This window comes from Squalius cephalus, assembly GCF_949319135.1.
Source record: "Squalius cephalus genome assembly, chromosome: 22".
In the NCBI taxonomy this organism is placed as follows: domain Eukaryota; kingdom Metazoa; phylum Chordata; class Actinopteri; order Cypriniformes; family Leuciscidae; genus Squalius; species Squalius cephalus.
In genome coordinates this window covers 24880720-24904107 of record NC_137143.1, presented here as the reverse complement: position 1 = coordinate 24904107, position 23388 = coordinate 24880720, and the positions used below count along the sequence as shown (strand labels likewise).

The following is a 23388-nucleotide window of genomic DNA, read 5'->3' as shown; positions in this document are numbered from 1 at the left end:
TTTGTCAGTGTCAAAAGAACTTCACTGGCAGTGTTGTTGATCCTTGGACTGTCCAAAAATACAACCAAACAATGTTCATTTAGTAGCAGTTTAGCAGGTTAATTAATCTCCTATATCCTAACTTGTTATCATAAACAAACAGTTGCCTCTCAAGCCAAATGATACTCTTTGCTCCTCCTGAAGAAGACTGTAAATCAACTCAGCTTTAACCTCTGAGTTGAACACAGAGTATCAGCAACAACAAAAAAAAAAAAAAAAAAAAAAAAGATTTCATACAAAACGCAATTCTAATAAACAAGGCCGAAACACACCGGGATTCTTATTTTGTAATGTCTATGCTTTACTACTTCCAGCAGCTCATTCAAACAGACGAGGGATAAAACATGCACTCTTACAACCATCTACAACAGTGTTTTTCAACTCCAGTCCTCGGGATTCACCTCACAGAATGTTTGAGATGTCTCTCTATTTAACAAGCTGATGAGATGATTGTTTAATTAGCGAGACATCCAAAATATTCTGGAAGGTGGGTCCCAGGGTTGCCAACTTTGGGACTTTGGCTGGAGTGAGACTCTGTAAAACATCAGTGCGCACGCGTAACCCTAACCGTAATTTTAAAAACATCAGTCCTTATTTACTTGGTATAAACCCTGATTTATGAAAAAAAAAGAGATTTTTTTTCAAAATGTACAATTAATTTATTGATTGCATTATAAAAAATAAATAAATATAGAGGTGATTAAATAACAAACATGTAAAACAACAACATCAAAACAATAAAAAATCTCAAAACAAAAGGGACACATAATAGTTACTCCACCTCCCCAGAAAACCACAACACAAGTTTCACACATTAGGCCTGTTGTAGCCTATATGCCACAGTGTTGGCCTGCTTCACTACCTCTGCAGGAGGCTCGTATCTGAAGCAGGGTTCAATCCGTTCATGAACGCGTCTGTCACGTGACAAATGAACGAAAGACTTGTAAAGATATTATTTATGTTCCCTGTAAATTATTTTTGACTGCATTATAATGATTTCTTAATTCAGAATATGATAAAGACTGCGTAGGTGGATGTGTTCGGGGAATTTGGCTGTTAAAAGTATAACATTTAAAGCCCCTTAAATGAACGAAATGACTCGAAAAAAGATTAGTTCATTTTAATGAACGAGATCGAACAAACGAGTGAGTAAAATGATCCGAACTTCCCATCACTCACAGGGTGCCATCAAGTGACAGTCTGTTCCTGCTGTCAGTCTTGTTTAGGCCAATAACTGAAAAGGTTCGCTCAGCATCCGCATTTGAAAAAGTGAAAGTGAAAGTGACACGTGACGGCCAAGTATGGTAACCCATTATCACATGGGTTAATGAGCTGATGAGTTGAATCAGGTGTGTTTGATTAGGGAGACAAAGAAAATGTGCAGTGTTGGGGTGCCTTCAGGACAGGTTTGGGAACCACTGCACTAGGCCATGACTGCCCCTTCCCTTGACTGTGGCAGGCTCAACACAATCTGGGCAACCTTTGATCATTTTTTTGACCATCACACAAAATGGGGGAAAAAGTTTTTGCACTTTAAAAAAAGCAAAAATGTTTTTCACAATTTTAATCACATTTCCTGCATTTACATACCTTTAGGGACTATGGTGATACAAAATCCAGGAAATAATTAGGTTGATTATAATGATAAATTCTGCCAAAAAGAATATAGTAGGCTACTAAACTATGAAAAATATGTCTTACTTTCTTTATTTTAATAGGGGCCAATTGCCAAGACTTGAGAGAATCATTTTATAAAGTCAAAAATGTTCACCATTAATGTTTTGTGTGCAAATAAAATTTAAATAATGTGAGACTCAATTTCCACTGTAATACAGATACAACATAAAGAGACAACATAAAGAGTATATTTTAAACAATTGTTTAATGCCAGTAGTTCTTATACTACGGCACCTGTCAAAATGATTGATGACTTCCGGTCCCGCCCCCAGATAAGACATCTGGTCACCGCCCTTCCGGTTGTCCGTTGAGCTGTCCCGCCCTTTCTGGCGTGTATAAGGATATGGATTGTCGTATTGACCGTTTGATCATGCGTTTTGACCCTTCGATCATGTGTTTTGACAGGTTTATCTACCGGTGTCTTTCCGGCATATGTTGTTATGGTTTGTCCCTATCGTCCTAGCTAGTCGTAGATCATGTGGTTTTGACAGAAGGTTTGAAGACTGTGTCACACACCCATTATCTCTTGTGCACACAAGCTGGGTGTATTTTCTGTGTTTGTGATCTGTTTTTGACAGAAAGTTTGAATTTGTTGTCCGGTTCAGTTATGTGTTTGTGTGTATGGCATCACAAGTGCTGTTAGGAAAATGTGTCAGCATCTGATATGACCCTCTCCACATTCCTGAGGTAACAGCAAAAGTGAGAAGAGTGTGTGTGTGTGTGTGTGTGTGTGTGTGTGTGTGTGTGTGTGTGTGTGTGCGTCCTCTGATATGACCCTCTCCACATTCCTGAGGTAACAGTGAAAGTGAGAAAAAGTGAGTTAACTTAATCATGCTTTATATTTCACAAAAATAATATACAATAATATCTTACTAAAAATCTACTGAAACAATTTAATTCAGTTTTAGATAAACAAAAGAATAAAAAAATCATATTACATAAACATTCCGTTCTTTATAAGGGTATACATTAAAATGGTTATCTTGCTAATTTAACTAAAGTTGAAAAACATTCTGTTCTTTAAAAGTATATAAAAAAATAAAAAAATTAAAATCTACTGAAATTTCAGTTTTAGATAAAAATAAAATTCATCTAAGTCTGCTGACTAAAGATTTCATGAAGCACCAGACAAATGGTGTATGTGTGTGTGTGTGTGTGTGTGTGTGTGTGTGCGTGCGTGCGTGTACGTGTGTCTGTGACAGGCTCCGGTAAATTAGTGTGCCGTCATCTTTCTGAATTTATTTCAAAACATAATCGTAAAAGTTTAAAAGACTGTTTAAATAAAATCTTTAAAGTTTGAATACATTCATATCTTCTATTTATCTTTTAGAAGATTACTGTAATGATTTTGTTTAATGGTGACCTAAAGTATAATTGTTATTAAAAAATGTCTGTCTGTTCAAAAACTTTAGATTGTAGAAAAACTGTACTTTTTAGTCGTTTTAAATCTCATTTATATGAAAAGATTCAATCAGCATTTTTTTTTTTTTGTCCATGGGTTTCAATTTTTATGGTGGGGGCTTTCCATAGCTATAATGAATTTTGTACCGTACACCTAAACACAGAAAACTACATTTGTACATTTTCAAAATGAAATAAATAAATAAATAAATAATTTAATATCATTTTGTGCACACACACGGTTCTAAAAAATAAACTAATCTCTATTTTAAATTAAATTATTATTAATAACATATGTTACTAAAATGTAAACAAAGTTTTAGCTAAATAAATATATAAACAAAAACACCTTACAGCCCAGATCCTTCAGAGATAAACCACAGTGTGATCTGAAGCTTCAGGAAACAGGGTATATCAGACCAGATGAGTCTCGGGGGACAATGTCACAGTAAATCTAGTCTGCTAACGCCTTTTACAGAGTACATCCAGAGTTTATACTAAATTCATTTAAAAGCATAATCATACAAGTTTAAATAAGGTATTTTAAAATTAAAAGAAATCTTTAAAGTTTTATTAAAATCATATCTTCTATTTATTTTCTTAGAAGATTACTGTAATGATTTTGTTTAAACGGTAACCTAAAGTAGAATTTTTACTAAACAGCGTTTAGTTGTTGATTGTTGAAAAACTGTGCTTGGGCATCTTAGATCTTTTGTCCATACAACATGTTGTCAAAGTTTGTCACAATGTTTTGTTGTTGTGTTGTTTTTAAGAAATCCGAGGACTCCACATTGCTCTTATTTAGACTAAGTTGTATCATCTGCAAAATCACTGACGCGGCATAAGTAAAGTTGGTCTTGAGCGAATATTTAATTTTATCAGTCATAATTCAAAGTATAAGTATACGATCGTATAAGATCATTTTAACTTGTATTCCCCAAACTATCCTTAATCAGTGTGGAATCACACAGGGTGAAACCCTTTACTGAGAATATACTATCGGTTATCTACTCAAAATATATGTAGAAGTGTAAAATCGGTGTTTAAAATCTGTCTGCTGGCCGCATGAATAGACTTTGGGGAGAGCTGATGATACTATCTATAGCAGGAAGCATGCCCTTTGACCTCCTCGATTGTGGAGGCTTTTTTTTTTTTTTTTGTTGTTTTTTTTTTTTTTGTTAAAGACCCAACTACAAGTTAGTTCTCCCAAAAGAATTTCTCCCATCTAGTGGTTCTCCCATCTACTCGCTTTTTCAAATGCGTGTTGCAACTGCGGTAGCCGTAATGTGTCAAGAAGCTATGACAACATGGCTTCCAATAGCACTTCATTGAGTTTAACGATACATGTTTTTGTACTGTTATGACAGCTATATAATGATTTACACAACCAAGCAATGAAAAAAGCTTGTAATTTAGACCATACCTTTGACTTGCCTGTCGAGAAGAAATCAGGCAACTCCCCTTTCAAAGTCTTTCTCCTTCATTAGATCTTTCCACATGGGGAAAAGCTATCCTGATATTTATTTACATACCGATAAATTAAATGTTAGCTTTTAGGCGATGAGGATTCCTTCTCCCGTGGCTCGGCATAAGTATGATCCTGCATTATAATGTACTGTGCAGTGCAGCCTTTCAAATTTGCCGGGGCAGTATCATTGCCTCCCATATGGTCTAGCGGTTAGGATTCCTGGTTTTCATCCAGGCTGCCCGGGTTCGACTCCCGGTATGGGAAGACATTTTTTTTTTACATTGTCAACAAAATTCAAGTTATTCAATAATCATTTTTAGTTATCCATAGTCTTAGAGGCCTACAAGTCTCAGAGGTCTACACGAACTGCAGAAACATGCAGTTTCTTGAAGATTCAGTACTGAATCATTTTCACAAATACAATTATATAGAATTCAGAAAATTTCACTATGGAATATTTACTTTATCTATCATAATTTCAATTTAGTACATCATCATTTAAACTTTTCATCTCATAATTATGACGCATAGTCATAATTGTAATTTCAACTTTTTGTTATAATTATTACTTAATTCAGAATTACAATTTTTGTCAATTACACCTTTTTAATGTAAGACTTAAAACGTTTTAAGGCATAATTTGGTTGTTGACTATAGTAGTGTTGATGATGAAACGTGTTGAGTTAGGCTAGCGCTTTTTGTCCCTCTCTGGTATTATAGTGTTTCAAGATGGCGGAACGACACGGATGTATTAGCTAAATGATTTTAGCTAATAAAATACAATTGTTTCAACGAGCGAATCTACACATGAGAGGCCTTCAGAAGTCATAACTCCAGGGGTCAACGGCTTAGGCCCATTGGTTTCGGCATTTGTAAAAATCAAATACTGTATTACACTTTTCAAAGTTACAATAAAAATACCTGTTGTGTTCTGACACACAAGGCCATTAACTTGTTTTTATAAATGTATTTTGCTTATTTCTACAAATATCGACCTGAAAAATGAAAATCAGAAAAAAACAGAAAAAACATTGTTTTAAAATACAACTAAACCATGATAATGTTTAGTTTAACTTTGTAAATAAAATAAAATAAAATATTATGGAAGTCATTGTACTTTAATTTAACCATATTTTATTTATTAATATTATGGCTTCATGTTGATTTAAAGTTTTTAATTGTTATTAACAAATACCTTTTAACATCCGGCACAAAATGAAAGAGATGTATTATTTAAAAAAAAAAAAAAAAATGAAAAAAAAAAAATGGAATGTTCACAATCACTATGTGTCAAAAACAGTATGTGTGTAAATAGTTGTGCAAAGTTCCACACCCTATGGACTAACACATAAATAAATATATATAACATACACAAAACATTTCTTAACTAAGCAACTGTTTCTTAAATTATCAGACACTCACCGCACTGATGTTAACATCACCATATATTGTGTTTTCTACCATGATTGTAGTAACTATTGTACCACCATTCTTCTGGGCAACTGTTAAGTTAAGCTGATTAGGGTTCTGAATTAATGGCTGTCCGAATGTTGTAGAAATATTATGCTGTCGTCGTTGTGGAAGGTTGTTAGGCTGTTGATTTGTCATGTTTCCAGAATGTGTTTGAACGCACAGCGTTTGAACGTCACCATCTGTTAAAAAATGAACAATTAAATACACAACCAAAAACCATGTAAACATTATAGTAAAGCTTATTGAAGATTGAGAAACATATTGACTACTAACAAAGTCAATTATACATCTTTTCCTACGTTTGATATTCTTTTTTCTGATTTTTTTCACTATGGACTTGATCCTTTTTAATGCTGTTTTCTCTCCATATTTATTCTGTAGTTCCTCTACTGTGTCTTCCAACCTCCCTGTTGTTCTTCTCCTGCTGTGTTAACCAAAGACAAACAGTTAGAAGAATAAAATGTATGTACAATAGCAAAAATAAAAGTTGGTCATTAGTTGTTAGGGTTAGATACACCTGTAGACACATTCACACACCCGTTCGCCTGTTTTCATTTAGCATACACCAGAGTTCAAACATTCACTTTTTCACTTTTTATTTATTACATCGAGAAAACATGAATACGACACACTGCACTTGGATGAATACATTTATTAGATTTATTTAATAATATTACCAGTTCCATATTATCTTTATTAAAAAATAAGGCAATAAATGATTTTATTTTTTTAAATTTGACTGCATTCTTTACTTTTTGATTTATGAATTAACAGACTGATGGGAAAAACATTATTTTGCAGTTACTTTTTTAAAATTTGTTTTATTATTCAACTATCTCTTTCTTTTTGTTAGATTTTATTAGTTGTAATTTTATATATAAACATTTAACTTTTAAAATAAATGTTTTACAACAACATCACCATCTTCCGCTATATTTGGGCCTCCATGCTCATCTATTTACAGTATATGATATTGGTGAAGGGGGCCAGCATGAATATATTTTTTAGGGGGCTCCCGAATTCTCTACGGCCCCGTTCACATCGCATCGTAAGCGCATAATATCACCTGCTCAAGTACGTCTTGACGAGTTTCTTCTGTATTAAACAGCGAATCTTCTCAGTCAGATCGTCGCAAGATCTCAGGAATCCTCTCACACTGCTTGTGTTCACGAGCTCCATCGCTGCACTTTTGTGCGGCTGTGTGCGACTCTTAACGATTCAAACTTCCATAAAGCGCACCAAAACAGCAGCGCGGAGATGTGACGTCATGTGTCGAGCGGGCGCTCGTAAAAAGCACATCTTTGCATTTCTTCTGAAACAACAATTTTTAACATCACTATCGCAACACTTATCGTATTGCCGGCTGGGATTGTAATGTTTTGTATGCCGTTTTCTTTACACTCACCCCGGATATCATATTTGTTATATATCTCTTTGTTCATATACGACAGTATTCGCATGAATTGGCTTGATTTGATAAAATTATGTTTTAAACCATCATCTTCACTTGAGACATTTACATTATACCGTCCTAGTTTTTAAATAGCGCTAAAATGTATATTTTAACCCTTTATGCGGATATGCCGCACAAGGTTCTCTGTTCTCTGGTTCTGTGTTTTTAAAAATAAAGACAAGGAGGCCTCTTTCTATAAGCGACCCTCAAAATCTGTGCATACAACAAAACACGTGTAGGTGTACGATGATTTATCAGCAAATTACTTTTGTTTGAAGAAAAACTTCAATCAGCTGGTGCTTGATAACTATTGAAGTTATGATGCGATATTTATCACGTTTTAATTTCAACTAACTTACTTTTCAAATAACATCTTGTTGGTCAAATTAACTTAAAGCCTGCGTAAAATGAAATACATCCTAGCTATTTTCTAAACGTGTGTTACAGAACTTATGGTGAACAATTTAGCCATATGTTTTAAACGTGTAATGTTTAAACAAATTTTGTTACTGGACTGAGTGAAAATAATAAACTTCTCTCTGGCGGCATATGCATAACTTTTCCATGACGCTACTTCTGATGCAATGTGGGTTTAATTTACATAGTTATTTATGGCTTTCCTGATGACAACACCCTATTCAGCCCCTCCAGCGGGGGCGGACCCCAACCTGATAAATATTTCAGGACATCGCACGCTCTAGCTCTACTCTAGCTCTACTAGCCGCGGACTGCTGTGCTACTGCAACAAAAGTTGAAAGTCCTGATTGCCAGAACCTGACGCAAACTTCCGACCCAAAAACACAAGGCTTGGACAATTGTCCCACAAGGACTCAGGAGATTCCAGGAACATTCCAGGAAAATTTGAAAAAAAATTGAAAAGTTGAAAAAATGGCGACGCAAAACCTAAAGGAGAGCGACTCCCCGTTGAGTTCTGGCGATGCGGGGCACAATTATCCTCCGGCGTGTGAGTGTGCCACGGGCAAAGAATGTCGTTTAAGAGCTATGCTGGACTCTATGTTTAAAGATTATTTTAGAGGCCAAATGGTTGGCTTGATGCACAGGATCATCGATACTGCGTGTGGTATGAAAAAAGATTGTACGCAGGACACCAAACGTGTTACAAATCTCAAAAATGAGATGGATGACGTAAGAGGCTTGATAAAGTCATGGCCTGATGTAACGCCCATGTTTTTTGACAGCAAAGAGCCGATCGGCGTAATCCTCAGAAAAGTTCTGGATGTGTTGCGTGAATGTTGTGATGAATTCGAAATCAAAGAAATTCTCGCTATATGGACATTTGTAACGGATCTCTGTGTGTCACTGGTGTCAAAAAATGCAAAAACTGACGTTGGTGAATTAGTTGAAAGTCTGGTCAACTATACCCTGGAGCAAAACATGATAGCCTGCAGAGATTTTCTATTCTGGTTAGACCATCTGTAAATGTCTTTCACTCAAATGTCTTCTTCAATGTATGAAAGTATAATGTTGAAATAAAATTCTGGTAAAAAAAATGTCTGAGCTAATAAAATAGTATACATGATTTAGAATATTTCAATATTTGTTTTTTAATTACTATATTCCCAAGGCGGCAATACAGTTGTATCATATCACCCAGAAAAGAAAAAAGGATATTTTGTGGTGTTCTTTGTTCTCAATAGATTTTTTAATAAGATTATGTGTTCTGTCATGGACGACTAGACACTAGGCATGGGATGTCCAGCAGAGAGAAGGGCTTGAGTGGACACGCCCTGTGGCCCCTTTTTTTTTTTTTTGTCTTCATCAAAAGTGCCTTTTCCCCACTTCGCAACGTAGCCATGCTACAGCTTTCCGCCCCTGCGACACCCGTTTCAGGCCAAATGGAGAAGTTTACTTAAACATGGATATGTCTCACCAGCGACCTCTGGCTTGTCACAATCCTGGCATGCGTCGGGAACAGGAACGCCTTGACACCTTTCAGAATTGGCCTCTTGCACCAGTAACTCCAGCCGAGCTTGCCAAAAGTGGTTTCTACTACCTTGGCCAGGGCGACAGAGTGGCTTGCTTCAGTTGTGGAGGCCAGCTTAGCAACTGGGAACCGGGAGATCGTGCAGTATCAGAACACCAGAGGCATTACCCCCACTGCCGCTTCGTTCGAGATGACCGTGCAGATAATGTACCTTTATCTGGTGGCGACCTTTCCAATGTATCGGCAATGCAACAGTGTGAAGAAAGGTTGCTCACATTTGTCTACTGGCCCTCAAGAATAATTGTTCGACCAGAACAATTGGCAAAGGCTGGTTTTTACTATGTTGGTCGTAATGATGACGTGAAGTGCTTTTGTTGCGATGGTGGACTCAGATGTTGGGAGTCTGGTGATGATCCATGGGTAGAACATGCTAAGTGGTTTCCAAGATGTGAATACCTGCTGCAAGAAAAGGGCCAAGAGTTTGTTCATCAGATTCAAGCAAGATTTCCAAGACTATTTGAGCGGCTATTGACTAATGGAGACAGCGAATCGATAGAATTTGTGAGAGAACAAGAGAACAATCCTGCTTTAGAGATGGAATTTGAGTGTGGCCTGACGGCCCAGACCAATGAAGCTGCATCACTGAGTCAAGATCCTTCAGACTTGCCTATGGAGGAACAGTTAAGAAGACTTCAAGAGGAGCGCACATGCAAAGTTTGCATGGATAAGGAAGTGAACATTGTCTTTATCCCCTGTGGTCACCTAGTTGTGTGCAAAGAATGTGCGCCTTCTCTGAGCAAGTGCCCCATATGTAGAGGCTTGGTCAAAGGCGCCGTCCGTACTTTCCTATCATAAAGTTTTCCTATCATTTGCATTTAACTTGATGCATAAAAACAAAAGAGAAGTCAGTCCAGTTTGTTCACTCAGTCCAGTAACAAAATTTGTTTAAACATTACACGTTTAAAACATATGGCTAAATTGTTCACCATAAGTTCTGTTACACACATTTAGAAAGTAGCTAGGATGCGCAGGCTTTAAGTTAATTTGACCAACAAGATGTTAAAGTTCATAGAGTATTGAGTTAAAATGAAAACGTGATAAATATCGCATCATAACTTCAATAGTTATCAAGCACCAGCTGATTTAAGTTTTTCTTCAAACAAAAGTAATTTTCTGATAAATCATCGTACACCTACACGTGTTTTGTTGTATGCACAGATTTTAAGGGTCGCTTATAGAAAGAGGTATCCTTGTCTTTATTTTTAAAAACACAGAACCAGAGAACAGAGAACCTTGTGCGGCATATCCGCATAAAGGGTTAAAATATACATTTTAGCGCTATTTAAAAACTAGGACGGTATAATGTAAATGTCTCAAGTGAAGATGATGGTTTAAAACATAATTTTATCAAATCAAGCCAATTCATGCGAATACTGTCGTATATGAACAAAGAGATATATAACAAATATGATATCCGGGGTGAGTGTAAAGAAAACGGCATACAAAACATTACAATCCCAGCCGGCAATACGATAAGTGTTGCGATAGTGATGTTAAAAATTGTTGTTTCAGAAGAAATGCAAAGATGTGCTTTTTACGAGCGCCCGCTCGACACATGACGTCACATCTCCGCGCTGCTGTTTTGGTGCGCTTTATGGAAGTTTGAATCGTTAAGAGTCGCACACAGCCGCACAAAAGTGCAGCGATGGAGCTCGTGAACACAAGCAGTGTGAGAGGATTCCTGAGATCTTGCGACGATCTGACTGAGAAGATTCGCTGTTTAATACAGAAGAAACTCGTCAAGACGTACTTGAGCAGGTGATATTATGCGCTTACGATGCGATGTGAACGGGGCCGTAGAGAATTCGGGAGCCCCCTAAAAAATATATTCATGCTGGCCCCCTTCACCAATATCATATACTGTAAATAGATGAGCATGGAGGCCCAAATATAGCGGAAGATGGTGATGTTGTTGTAAAACATTTATTTTAAAAGTTAAATGTTTATATATAAAATTACAACTAATAAAATCTAACAAAAAGAAAGAGATAGTTGAATAATAAAACAAATTTTAAAAAAGTAACTGCAAAATAATGTTTTTCCCATCAGTCTGTTAATTCATAAATCAAAAAGTAAAGAATGCAGTCAAATTTAAAAAAATAAAATCATTTATTGCCTTATTTTTTAATAAAGATAATATGGAACTGGTAATATTATTAAATAAATCTAATAAATGTATTCATCCAAGTGCAGTGTGTCGTATTCATGTTTTCTCGATGTAATAAATAAAAAGTGAAAAAGTGAATGTTTGAACTCTGGTGTATGCTAAATGAAAACAGGCGAACGGGTGTGTGAATGTGTCTACAGGTGTATCTAACCCTAACAACTAATGACCAACTTTTATTTTTGCTATTGTACATACATTTTATTCTTCTAACTGTTTGTCTTTGGTTAACACAGCAGGAGAAGAACAACAGGGAGGTTGGAAGACACAGTAGAGGAACTACAGAATAAATATGGAGAGAAAACAGCATTAAAAAGGATCAAGTCCATAGTGAAAAAAATCAGAAAAAAGAATATCAAACGTAGGAAAAGATGTATAATTGACTTTGTTAGTAGTCAATATGTTTCTCAATCTTCAATAAGCTTTACTATAATGTTTACATGGTTTTTGGTTGTGTATTTAATTGTTCATTTTTTAACAGATGGTGACGTTCAAACGCTGTGCGTTCAAACACATTCTGGAAACATGACAAATCAACAGCCTAACAACCTTCCACAACGACGACAGCATAATATTTCTACAACATTCGGACAGCCATTAATTCAGAACCCTAATCAGCTTAACTTAACAGTTGCCCAGAAGAATGGTGGTACAATAGTTACTACAATCATGGTAGAAAACACAATATATGGTGATGTTAACATCAGTGCGGTGAGTGTCTGATAATTTAAGAAACAGTTGCTTAGTTAAGAAATGTTTTGTGTATGTTATATATATTTATTTATGTGTTAGTCCATAGGGTGTGGAACTTTGCACAACTATTTACACACATACTGTTTTTGACACATAGTGATTGTGAACATTCCATTTTTTTTTTTTCATTTTTTTTTTTTTTTTTAAATAATACATCTCTTTCATTTTGTGCCGGATGTTAAAAGGTATTTGTTAATAACAATTAAAAACTTTAAATCAACATGAAGCCATAATATTAATAAATAAAATATGGTTAAATTAAAGTACAATGACTTCCATAATATTTTATTTTATTTTATTTACAAAGTTAAACTAAACATTATCATGGTTTAGTTGTATTTTAAAACAATGTTTTTTCTGTTTTTTTCTGATTTTCATTTTTCAGGTCGATATTTGTAGAAATAAGCAAAATACATTTATAAAAACAAGTTAATGGCCTTGTGTGTCAGAACACAACAGGTATTTTTATTGTAACTTTGAAAAGTGTAATACAGTATTTGATTTTTACAAATGCCGAAACCAATGGGCCTAAGCCGTTGACCCCTGGAGTTATGACTTCTGAAGGCCTCTCATGTGTAGATTCGCTCGTTGAAACAATTGTATTTTATTAGCTAAAATCATTTAGCTAATACATCCGTGTCGTTCCGCCATCTTGAAACACTATAATACCAGAGAGGGACAAAAAGCGCTAGCCTAACTCAACACGTTTCATCATCAACACTACTATAGTCAACAACCAAATTATGCCTTAAAACGTTTTAAGTCTTACATTAAAAAGGTGTAATTGACAAAAATTGTAATTCTGAATTAAGTAATAATTATAACAAAAAGTTGAAATTACAATTATGACTATGCGTCATAATTATGAGATGAAAAGTTTAAATGATGATGTACTAAATTGAAATTATGATAGATAAAGTAAATATTCCATAGTGAAATTTTCTGAATTCTATATAATTGTATTTGTGAAAATGATTCAGTACTGAATCTTCAAGAAACTGCATGTTTCTGCAGTTCGTGTAGACCTCTGAGACTTGTAGGCCTCTAAGACTATGGATAACTAAAAATGATTATTGAATAACTTGAATTTTGTTGACAATGTAAAAAAAAAATGTCTTCCCATACCGGGAGTCGAACCCGGGCAGCCTGGATGAAAACCAGGAATCCTAACCGCTAGACCATATGGGAGGCAATGATACTGCCCCGGCAAATTTGAAAGGCTGCACTGCACAGTACATTATAATGCAGGATCATACTTATGCCGAGCCACGGGAGAAGGAATCCTCATCGCCTAAAAGCTAACATTTAATTTATCGGTATGTAAATAAATATCAGGATAGCTTTTCCCCATGTGGAAAGATCTAATGAAGGAGAAAGACTTTGAAAGGGGAGTTGCCTGATTTCTTCTCGACAGGCAAGTCAAAGGTATGGTCTAAATTACAAGCTTTTTTCATTGCTTGGTTGTGTAAATCATTATATAGCTGTCATAACAGTACAAAAACATGTATCGTTAAACTCAATGAAGTGCTATTGGAAGCCATGTTGTCATAGCTTCTTGACACATTACGGCTACCGCAGTTGCAACACGCATTTGAAAAAGCGAGTAGATGGGAGAACCACTAGATGGGAGAAATTCTTTTGGGAGAACTAACTTGTAGTTGGGTCTTTAACAAAAAAAACAAAAAAAACAAAAAACAAAAAAAAGCCTCCACAATCGAGGAGGTCAAAGGGCATGCTTCCTGCTATAGATAGTATCATCAGCTCTCCCCAAAGTCTATTCATGCGGCCAGCAGACAGATTTTAAACACCGATTTTACACTTCTACATATATTTTGAGTAGATAACCGATAGTATATTCTCAGTAAAGGGTTTCACCCTGTGTGATTCCACACTGATTAAGGATAGTTTGGGGAATACAAGTTAAAATGATCTTATACGATCGTATACTTATACTTTGAATTATGACTGATAAAATTAAATATTCGCTCAAGACCAACTTTACTTATGCCGCGTCAGTGATTTTGCAGATGATACAACTTAGTCTAAATAAGAGCAATGTGGAGTCCTCGGATTTCTTAAAAACAACACAACAACAAAACATTGTGACAAACTTTGACAACATGTTGTATGGACAAAAGATCTAAGATGCCCAAGCACAGTTTTTCAACAATCAACAACTAAACGCTGTTTAGTAAAAATTCTACTTTAGGTTACCGTTTAAACAAAATCATTACAGTAATCTTCTAAGAAAATAAATAGAAGATATGATTTTAATAAAACTTTAAAGATTTCTTTTAATTTTAAAATACCTTATTTAAACTTGTATGATTATGCTTTTAAATGAATTTAGTATAAACTCTGGATGTACTCTGTAAAAGGCGTTAGCAGACTAGATTTACTGTGACATTGTCCCCCGAGACTCATCTGGTCTGATATACCCTGTTTCCTGAAGCTTCAGATCACACTGTGGTTTATCTCTGAAGGATCTGGGCTGTAAGGTGTTTTTGTTTATATATTTATTTAGCTAAAACTTTGTTTACATTTTAGTAACATATGTTATTAATAATAATTTAATTTAAAATAGAGATTAGTTTATTTTTTAGAACCGTGTGTGTGCACAAAATGATATTAAATTATTTATTTATTTATTTATTTCATTTTGAAAATGTACAAATGTAGTTTTCTGTGTTTAGGTGTACGGTACAAAATTCATTATAGCTATGGAAAGCCCCCACCATAAAAATTGAAACCCATGGACAAAAAAAAAAAAATGCTGATTGAATCTTTTCATATAAATGAGATTTAAAACGACTAAAAAGTACAGTTTTTCTACAATCTAAAGTTTTTGAACAGACAGACATTTTTTAATAACAATTATACTTTAGGTCACCATTAAACAAAATCATTACAGTAATCTTCTAAAAGATATGAATGTATTCAAACTTTAAAGATTTTATTTAAACAGTCTTTTAAACTTTTACGATTATGTTTTGAAATAAATTCAGAAAGATGACGGCACACTAATTTACCGGAGCCTGTCACAGACACACGTACACGCACGCACGCACACACACACACACACACACACACACACACACACACACACACACACACACACACCATTTGTCTGGTGCTTCATGAAATCTTTAGTCAGCAGACTTAGATGAATTTTATTTTTATCTAAAACTGAAATTTCAGTAGATTTTAATTTTTTAATTTTTTTATATACTTTTAAAGAACAGAATGTTTTTCAACTTTAGTTAAATTAGCAAGATAACCATTTTAATGTATACCCTTATAAAGAACGGAATGTTTATGTAATATGATTTTTTTATTCTTTTGTTTATCTAAAACTGAATTAAATTGTTTCAGTAGATTTTTAGTAAGATATTATTGTATATTATTTTTGTGAAATATAAAGCATGATTAAGTTAACTCACTTTTTCTCACTTTCACTGTTACCTCAGGAATGTGGAGAGGGTCATATCAGAGGACGCACACACACACACACACACACACACACACACACACACACACACTCTTCTCACTTTTGCTGTTACCTCAGGAATGTGGAGAGGGTCATATCAGATGCTGACACATTTTCCTAACAGCACTTGTGATGCCATACACACAAACACATAACTGAACCGGACAACAAATTCAAACTTTCTGTCAAAAACAGATCACAAACACAGAAAATACACCCAGCTTGTGTGCACAAGAGATAATGGGTGTGTGACACAGTCTTCAAACCTTCTGTCAAAACCACATGATCTACGACTAGCTAGGACGATAGGGACAAACCATAACAACATATGCCGGAAAGACACCGGTAGATAAACCTGTCAAAACACATGATCGAAGGGTCAAAACGCATGATCAAACGGTCAATACGACAATCCATATCCTTATCTATACACGCCAGAAAGGGCGGGACAGCTCAACGGACAACCGGAAGGGCGGTGACCAGATGTCTTATCTGGGGGCGGGACCGGAAGTCATCAATCATTTTGACAGGTGCCGTAGTATAAGAACTACTAATGCCTTTTTTTTATGAATGAAGACCAGTATCACTGTAGCTACTGATGTCTCCATGAAAATTATTTGTTACTTTTGAAAATTCTAACAACTTTTAATATAAGTGAACTTAAAACTTTCCTCACATAAACCCAAAAATAAATGTAATAGGCTATTTACATGTGCCCTTCCTGTCTAACAGGTATGAAATATACAGAAATTGAATTAGGTTATCAAACAGTCCGCACTGCGTAAATTATAAATTAAACATAGATTAATCCTTATTAAAGCTGCAAGCGTTCTTTAGTCAAGAGCAGTTAGTGATTTCCTCTGTTCCCTTTGTTCTTTGGTTAACTTAACAGACTACAGAATTAGTGGTTGCTGTCACTTTAAAATCTGCCGCTGCTGACAGGATCTCACGCATCTCATTTACTCTTGTTCATTTAAGACTTTATGTAACTAATTTAAGATTGCTTATTGTTATGAGGATACTCGACAAAAATGACACTTTCTGTGCGTTGTGTGTGTGAGTGTGTGCGTCAGGACATTCACAGACAGCGCGATACCTTCTCATTATAACTTTCACTGAGGTATTTTTAGTGTGTGCAAGCAACGTTCCTGGACGCGGCTGCGCGCATTGACGCAGGCATGCGCTCCGTGTCCTGCTCGGTCCTGCTCCTCTTTGGCGATGACGGCGTGCGGTTAACAGCAGATCATAAGCAATGGCTTGGTATAAATATGCAGTATTGATTGTGAATTGCTCTGAAACAGTGAGAACATGCAGTGCTCACATCAATTTTATCATTGCATTTTGAAGTTTAATAAATCAATTAGGCTGTATGGTGATTCCTGTTTTCTCGAGCCCAAATTTTAGACTTCTTAAAATGTAAGTTATTCGTTTTGTTATACCATTTGAGATATTCAAGATTTTTTTTTTTTTTTCATTAAATTTGGTCAAACTGAATTTAAGACTTTATAAAAACCCACAGATACCCTGTGACTAATATATCAGTCAGCAGAGCAAAGACTTCAATATTGTCAGAATTTTTGCAAGCTGTGGCAGTCAAGTTTAGTCCAATAAGTATCACATTAAGTCAAGTCTTGATTCTGCAGAGTAGGCATGTTGGGTCAACAAGTTTTGGAAGAAAAAAAACTCCTACTCCTAACCTAAACCCTAACCATAAACTACAGGAAAATGATACTGTAGGTTGTTAAGAATGGTGTGCATGCCCCCATTTATCCTGAAAAGCTGACCTGTTCATCACCTATTTTAGTCTGTTTCTAGTCATGTAGCATACAGATTTGATTGTAGATATCTAGTATTCTTGCAGTTAAGTGCCTCGGACCTCTAAGTATCATGTGACAAGCATAGGTGATGCTCACCTTCGTCAGTGGGTTCATAATTTCACAGTTAATTCCTCCTATGAGATGCATGTTGGGCATCAGGGGTTTGGGGAACTCCAGGGTGAAATCATACCACATTAACCAGACAGCTCCAGTGCTCAGGGTCTCAGCTATGCTCACATCTCTCTGCAGGAAGTTGGATGCCATTTCCTCAGCGGACCAGTAAACAACCTTACATCCTAGTGGATCCAGCATGCTCACAAGAACGTTCATCACACGCTGACCAAAAGACTTGCGGTCTGAGTTTTGTGTAAAGAAACGTGGGATATATGAAGGAGGGTCCGGACGGGCTGTGGCTGCAGCATCGCATGGCAATCCCCTTAACATGTTCACCGCAGGTACGGAAAAATTAAGTGCCAATATGGGCCCCATTGGTAGGGCAGGATCAGTTAAAATAGCATCAAAGTTTTGTTCTCTCAGAAACACTATAAGTTCCTGGTTCTTGAACAGACTTTCAGTTGCAGAGGCCATTAAGTTCATCATCTTTTTAAAAAAGTCCACCTTTGAAGTCACACTCTTCAATAGGGACTGTCCTGGTGCTGTCAATTCACGAACATGGTCCACCATTATTTGGTTGAATAGATCTTGCATATACGAGACTAGAAATGTCTTTGTGATGTAGTGTTTGCCTGCCCTGGACCCAAACGCATACTGATCTCTGGAATCACCACAATCACTGTGTGACCTCTGCGTCCCATTTCTTCTGCCAAGGCCTTCACTCCTGTCCAGTGACTTCCATCCATTGGGACCACTAACAGCTTCCCAGTCCAACTGCTTTTCCCAGACGGACTCTGGTCCAGCGCTGCACAACAGACTATAATGATCACTAGACATAAAATTGGTAGAGCTTAACGTTGATACCTGAACTATGTTCAAAGATACAACCAAGCTGCAACACATTCACGTATTAGCGGTTTAGTTGATTTATGGATTTCCTAAAGAGCTTATTTTCTAGTCTGTCATCCAAGGCAAACAGTGGCTTCTCAAAACAAAGGGATACTCTTTGTACCACCTTAGGATACCTCAGCTTTGACCTCTTGGTTGACAAAAATATCAGTCTGCAAGAGCAAAGGCTTCAAGATGCTCACAAGATGCAGAACACATTGATGAAAATACATACTGTATGAGTTTTGTGTGAAGAATTTTGGGACGTAAGACACAGAAACTGGGCATGCTGCGGTGGTCGAGTCTAATCTGCAGTCTGCAATCTAATACATTAATACCAAATACTAAATTCTGATTAGTTGTCAGAAATGTTGTTCCAGGACCAACAAGGATGTTGCTACAGAAACATGTAGAAGCCACATTCACCCAAAATGACCCTGGTAATGAATTACGTAGGTTCAGAGTCCCACTCGTCTTTTGTTTCTTTTTACTGGCTGAGATCCCAGAAAATTTTATCACCCTTTTCAGTCTGGGTTCTCCTGCAGATACTGTAGTGACTTTAAACATGCTTTAGTTTAATCACACATTACGAGTCCTGAGAGTTGTGAATATTCTATATTCTAATACATTCATCTGGCCTTTTTGAAACGTTTACCTTTTCATCACTTCATTTAGACAGTTTATAGGTCACATACTGTAAGATTTGATTGTAGTTATCTAGCATACTTGCAGTTAAGTGCCTCGGACCTCTAAGTATCATGTGACAAGCATAGGTGATGCTCACCTTCGTCAGTGGGTTCTTCATTTCACAGTTAATTCCTCCTATGAGATGCATGTTGGGCATCAGGGGTTTGGGGAACTCCAGGGTGAAATCATACCGCATTAACCAGACAGCTCCAGTGCTCAGGATCTCAGCCATGCTCACATCTCTCTGCAGGAAGTTGGATGCCACTTCCTCAAAGGACCAGTAAAAAACCTTACATCCTAGTGGTTCCAGCATGCTCACAAGAACGTTCATCACACGCTGACCAAAAGACATGCGGTCTGAGTTTTGTGTAAAGAAACGTGGGATATATGAAAGAGGTTCTGGACAGGCTGTGGCCACAGCATCAAGGCCACATGGCAATCCCCTTAACATGTACACCGCAGGTACGGAAAGATTAAATGCCAATATGGGCCCCATTGGTAAGGCAGGATCTGTTAAAACAGCATCAAAGTTTTGTTCTCTCAGAAACTCTATAAGCTCCTGGCTCTTGAACAGACTATCGCTTGTAGAGGCCGTTAAGTTAAACATCTTTAGCATATTTCCCACTATTGAAGTCACTCTCTCCAGTAGGGATTTCCCTGAGGTTGTCAATTCACGAACATGCTCGGTAAATATCTCGCTGATCAACTCCAGCTCGTATGGGACCGTAAATGTCTTTGTGATGTAGTGTTTGCCTGGACCCAAACGCATACTGATCTCTGGAATCACCACAATCACTGTGTGACCTCTGCGTCCCATCTCTTCTGCCACGGCCTTCACTCCTGTCCAGTGACTTCCATCCATTGGTACCACTAACAGCTTCCCAGTCCAACTGCTCTTCCCAGATGGACTCTGGTCCAGCGCTGCACAAATGACTATACTGATCACTAGACATAAAATCACTGTTAAGCGCATGTTTCTAGACAAAAATTCTTCTCCTGACATCAAGAGCCTCTGTGTGCCTGTGTGTCTCCCTATGTGCAAATATATCAACTGACTGCTTTCGCAATTTATTATCAGATAGATAGCAAGCAAATTGCTTTCCAGCTTGCTAGTGGATAGACATATGATCTGGGAGGAACCATTATTTTATTTTTTAAAGGGGTGGTTGAATATGATTTCACTTTTCTAACTTTAGTTAGTGTGTAATGTTGCTTTTTGAGCATAAACAACATCTGCAAAGTTCAAAGCAAAGGGAGATATTTGCTTTTAAAGAAATCGTTTTTTAAGGACTACAACAAACGGCTGGTAGGGACTACACGACATTCCTCCAGGGTTAGTGACATCACCAACCCTAAAATTTAAACCCCATCCCCGGGAAAACGCAGTCCATGTTGAGAAGAGGAAGAGCTGTTGTAGTCAAGTACATTTGTGAGTCAGCTCAAACTGTAGCATCCGTCTTTTCACATGCAATAGAAAGTCACTCTGTGTGCATCTCACAACAGTTCCAGTATGAGCGATTTATAGATTAGCATGACATAATATGCTAATTGAAGATAGTTAACTCCACATCAGCTAGGCTTGGGAATCGGTTCCAGGTTCCGGTTTGGAACCGGTTCCAAACCTTCCGATCCATCGGAATCGTACACGTCCACACGTTAACGATTCCACTAACGATTCCGAATGTTCCGTTCCATCCATTCCCGCGTCGCGGCATGACACAGTATGCGACTGGATTTTTAAATCCCCCAAAAGCGTGATGGCTACGAGACGTAAACGATCGAGAGTGTGGCTTCATTTTACAAAAGACGACGATCCGCAACATTCAAAGTGTAATCTTTGCAAAGCGGTTCTCGCTTGTAAGGGGGGGAGCACAACAAATATGCTCAAACATTTAAATAACATCCATGGCATTAAATACCAGGAGTGCACTATATTTGACAGCCTGCGCTCCACAAACAATGGTAGGCTTATAAATTATATCAAAACATTAATGCTAGATGTAAGTAACCAATGATCTTTTCTAACTAAATAGTCAAATTATGTGCAAATATTCGCTTGTTTCATTCATTGTAGATGGTGACAGACAACCTGGTGAGAGTAGCGAGAGAGAGACCCCTTTCACGCTAGCTGCTCAGGGAGCCAAGATGACAGAGGAAAGGGTGAACGAATGTCATCGCAAGGTTGTGAGGTTCGTTGTGAAAGGTTTGCACCCTTTCGTGACAGTAGAGCACGTCGTATTTCGGTAGGTGGGAGAAATGCTTACAATATTGTTATCAAGTAGTCTATGTTATGTACGGGTGACCAGTACGTCCTGAAAAAAAAAAATCGGACAGCCCCGACCCCGAGAGCCAATGTTCCGACTTCCGAATCCGTCCAAATTGTCCCGAAAATGATAGAACTAGGCCTACTAGAGCAGCAGTCTTTTTTTACCCAAAAGCGGCATGCTGAACAAAACACGCCGGTTTTCTCCGTATGCAATGTTAAACAAGCCTCCTTGAAACACACAGCCCTTCTATCAGTCAAATATCCTCCTGTCATCACGGAGTTGCAGGCGATAGCCTAAATCTTTTTTTTTTAAAGTAAATTTCGTTGCGGTTTTATTGTTTTTAAAAGCCTATCAGTGTTTTTCATAGGTTCGATTTAATGCTTAATCAGTATACAAATTAACGCTTTTCATGATCCCAGACTTTTGTGTAGCATGCTTGTTTACAAGACACACTACTAGTCTATGGAGAGTATATTTTTGAGAAGTATATAAAATGTAGACTGAAAGTATGCTTTCTTATTTTTAGTTGAAAAGAAGTGTACTAATAGAACACTTTAATAAACTTTAAATTATTATTATTGCTGTATACAAGATCAGGTTCAGTTCCATGCTCATTTTATTTACTCTATAAGCTATTCCACCCGAAAGCTTGTTACTATATAAACATGAACATGAACATGTTAGTTTATAAGACAGTGTGTAATATTATGTTTTTAAAAAAGTATTAAAAGTATAAAAAAGTATTTAATAAGCTACTCTATCAAAATAGTAAACACAAGTACAAGCCAAGAATACTTAGAATACTTAATTATACTTTTAAGTATATCTCGATCAACAAGTATAGGCCAAATATACTTAGACTTTTCTGTCAGTATAAGTCAAGTATACTTAAGTGCAATTTGAAGTATATTTCTGATAAGTACATAAAAAGTAGACTGAAAGTAAACTTTCTTATTTTTAGTTTAAAAGAAGTATACTAATAGAACACTTGAATAAACTTCTTTTTCGTAAGGGTATCCAACCTATAGGCTAGCTGAAGTCGCGCCGTCCTACTCGTTTTTAAAACAAATCCGTTAATTGTATGCATCTATTAGTTTCAGCAAACAGTATTTTCAGATTTTCCAAAAACTCGAATGGCTTGATATGGCAGAAATACACCTTCCAGCAATTTATTTGTTTATCTGCAAGTTTTGGAACATCTGAATAGGCCTATTTTGAAATTAGGCCTGGCCTACAGTGTATATTCAGTGTAATTTCATAGTCACTCACGTCATGCAACAACTTATCTTCCTCCCCACCCTCAAATTTCACCCATCCCCATCTGGTCACCCTACAGAATGTGGTTACACAATGAGCCATAATAACTTATTTAGCTCTATAGCCAGTATTGTTAAATCTGTCATTACTTAGGCCTATGTTAGCTAGTCTAAAATCATGAAAGTTAATAATAATTACTTACTAGTGTAATTAAACTGTAGTTCATTTAGTCTTTCTGGTGGCTAATTTTAAGTATTATTATTATATAGAATGTTGAATTATTTAGAATAATTATTAAAAAAAATTATTAATTATAATCTCTAGGGAGATGACTGAGGCTCTTAACCCAAGATACAAGCCACCGTCAAGGGATAGCTTGTCCAACCACCTCATACCTGCCTGGTATGAAGTGGAAAAGGCCAACTTAATTTCAATGTT

General features: G+C 36.5%; 1 pseudogene across 1 annotated transcript; it reads right to left on the bottom strand.

Moving 5' to 3' along the window:
• Positions 1-16093: 16093 nt before the first annotated feature.
• Positions 16094-19306, bottom strand: LOC307150137 (UDP-glucuronosyltransferase 1A6-like; annotated as a pseudogene). Its single transcript has 3 exons — positions 19210-19306; positions 17834-18680; positions 16094-16102 (listed from the first exon to the last, which is right to left on the bottom strand). The product of its transcript is annotated as a UDP-glucuronosyltransferase 1A6-like (transcript).
• Between the last annotated feature and the right edge of the window lie 4082 nt (positions 19307-23388).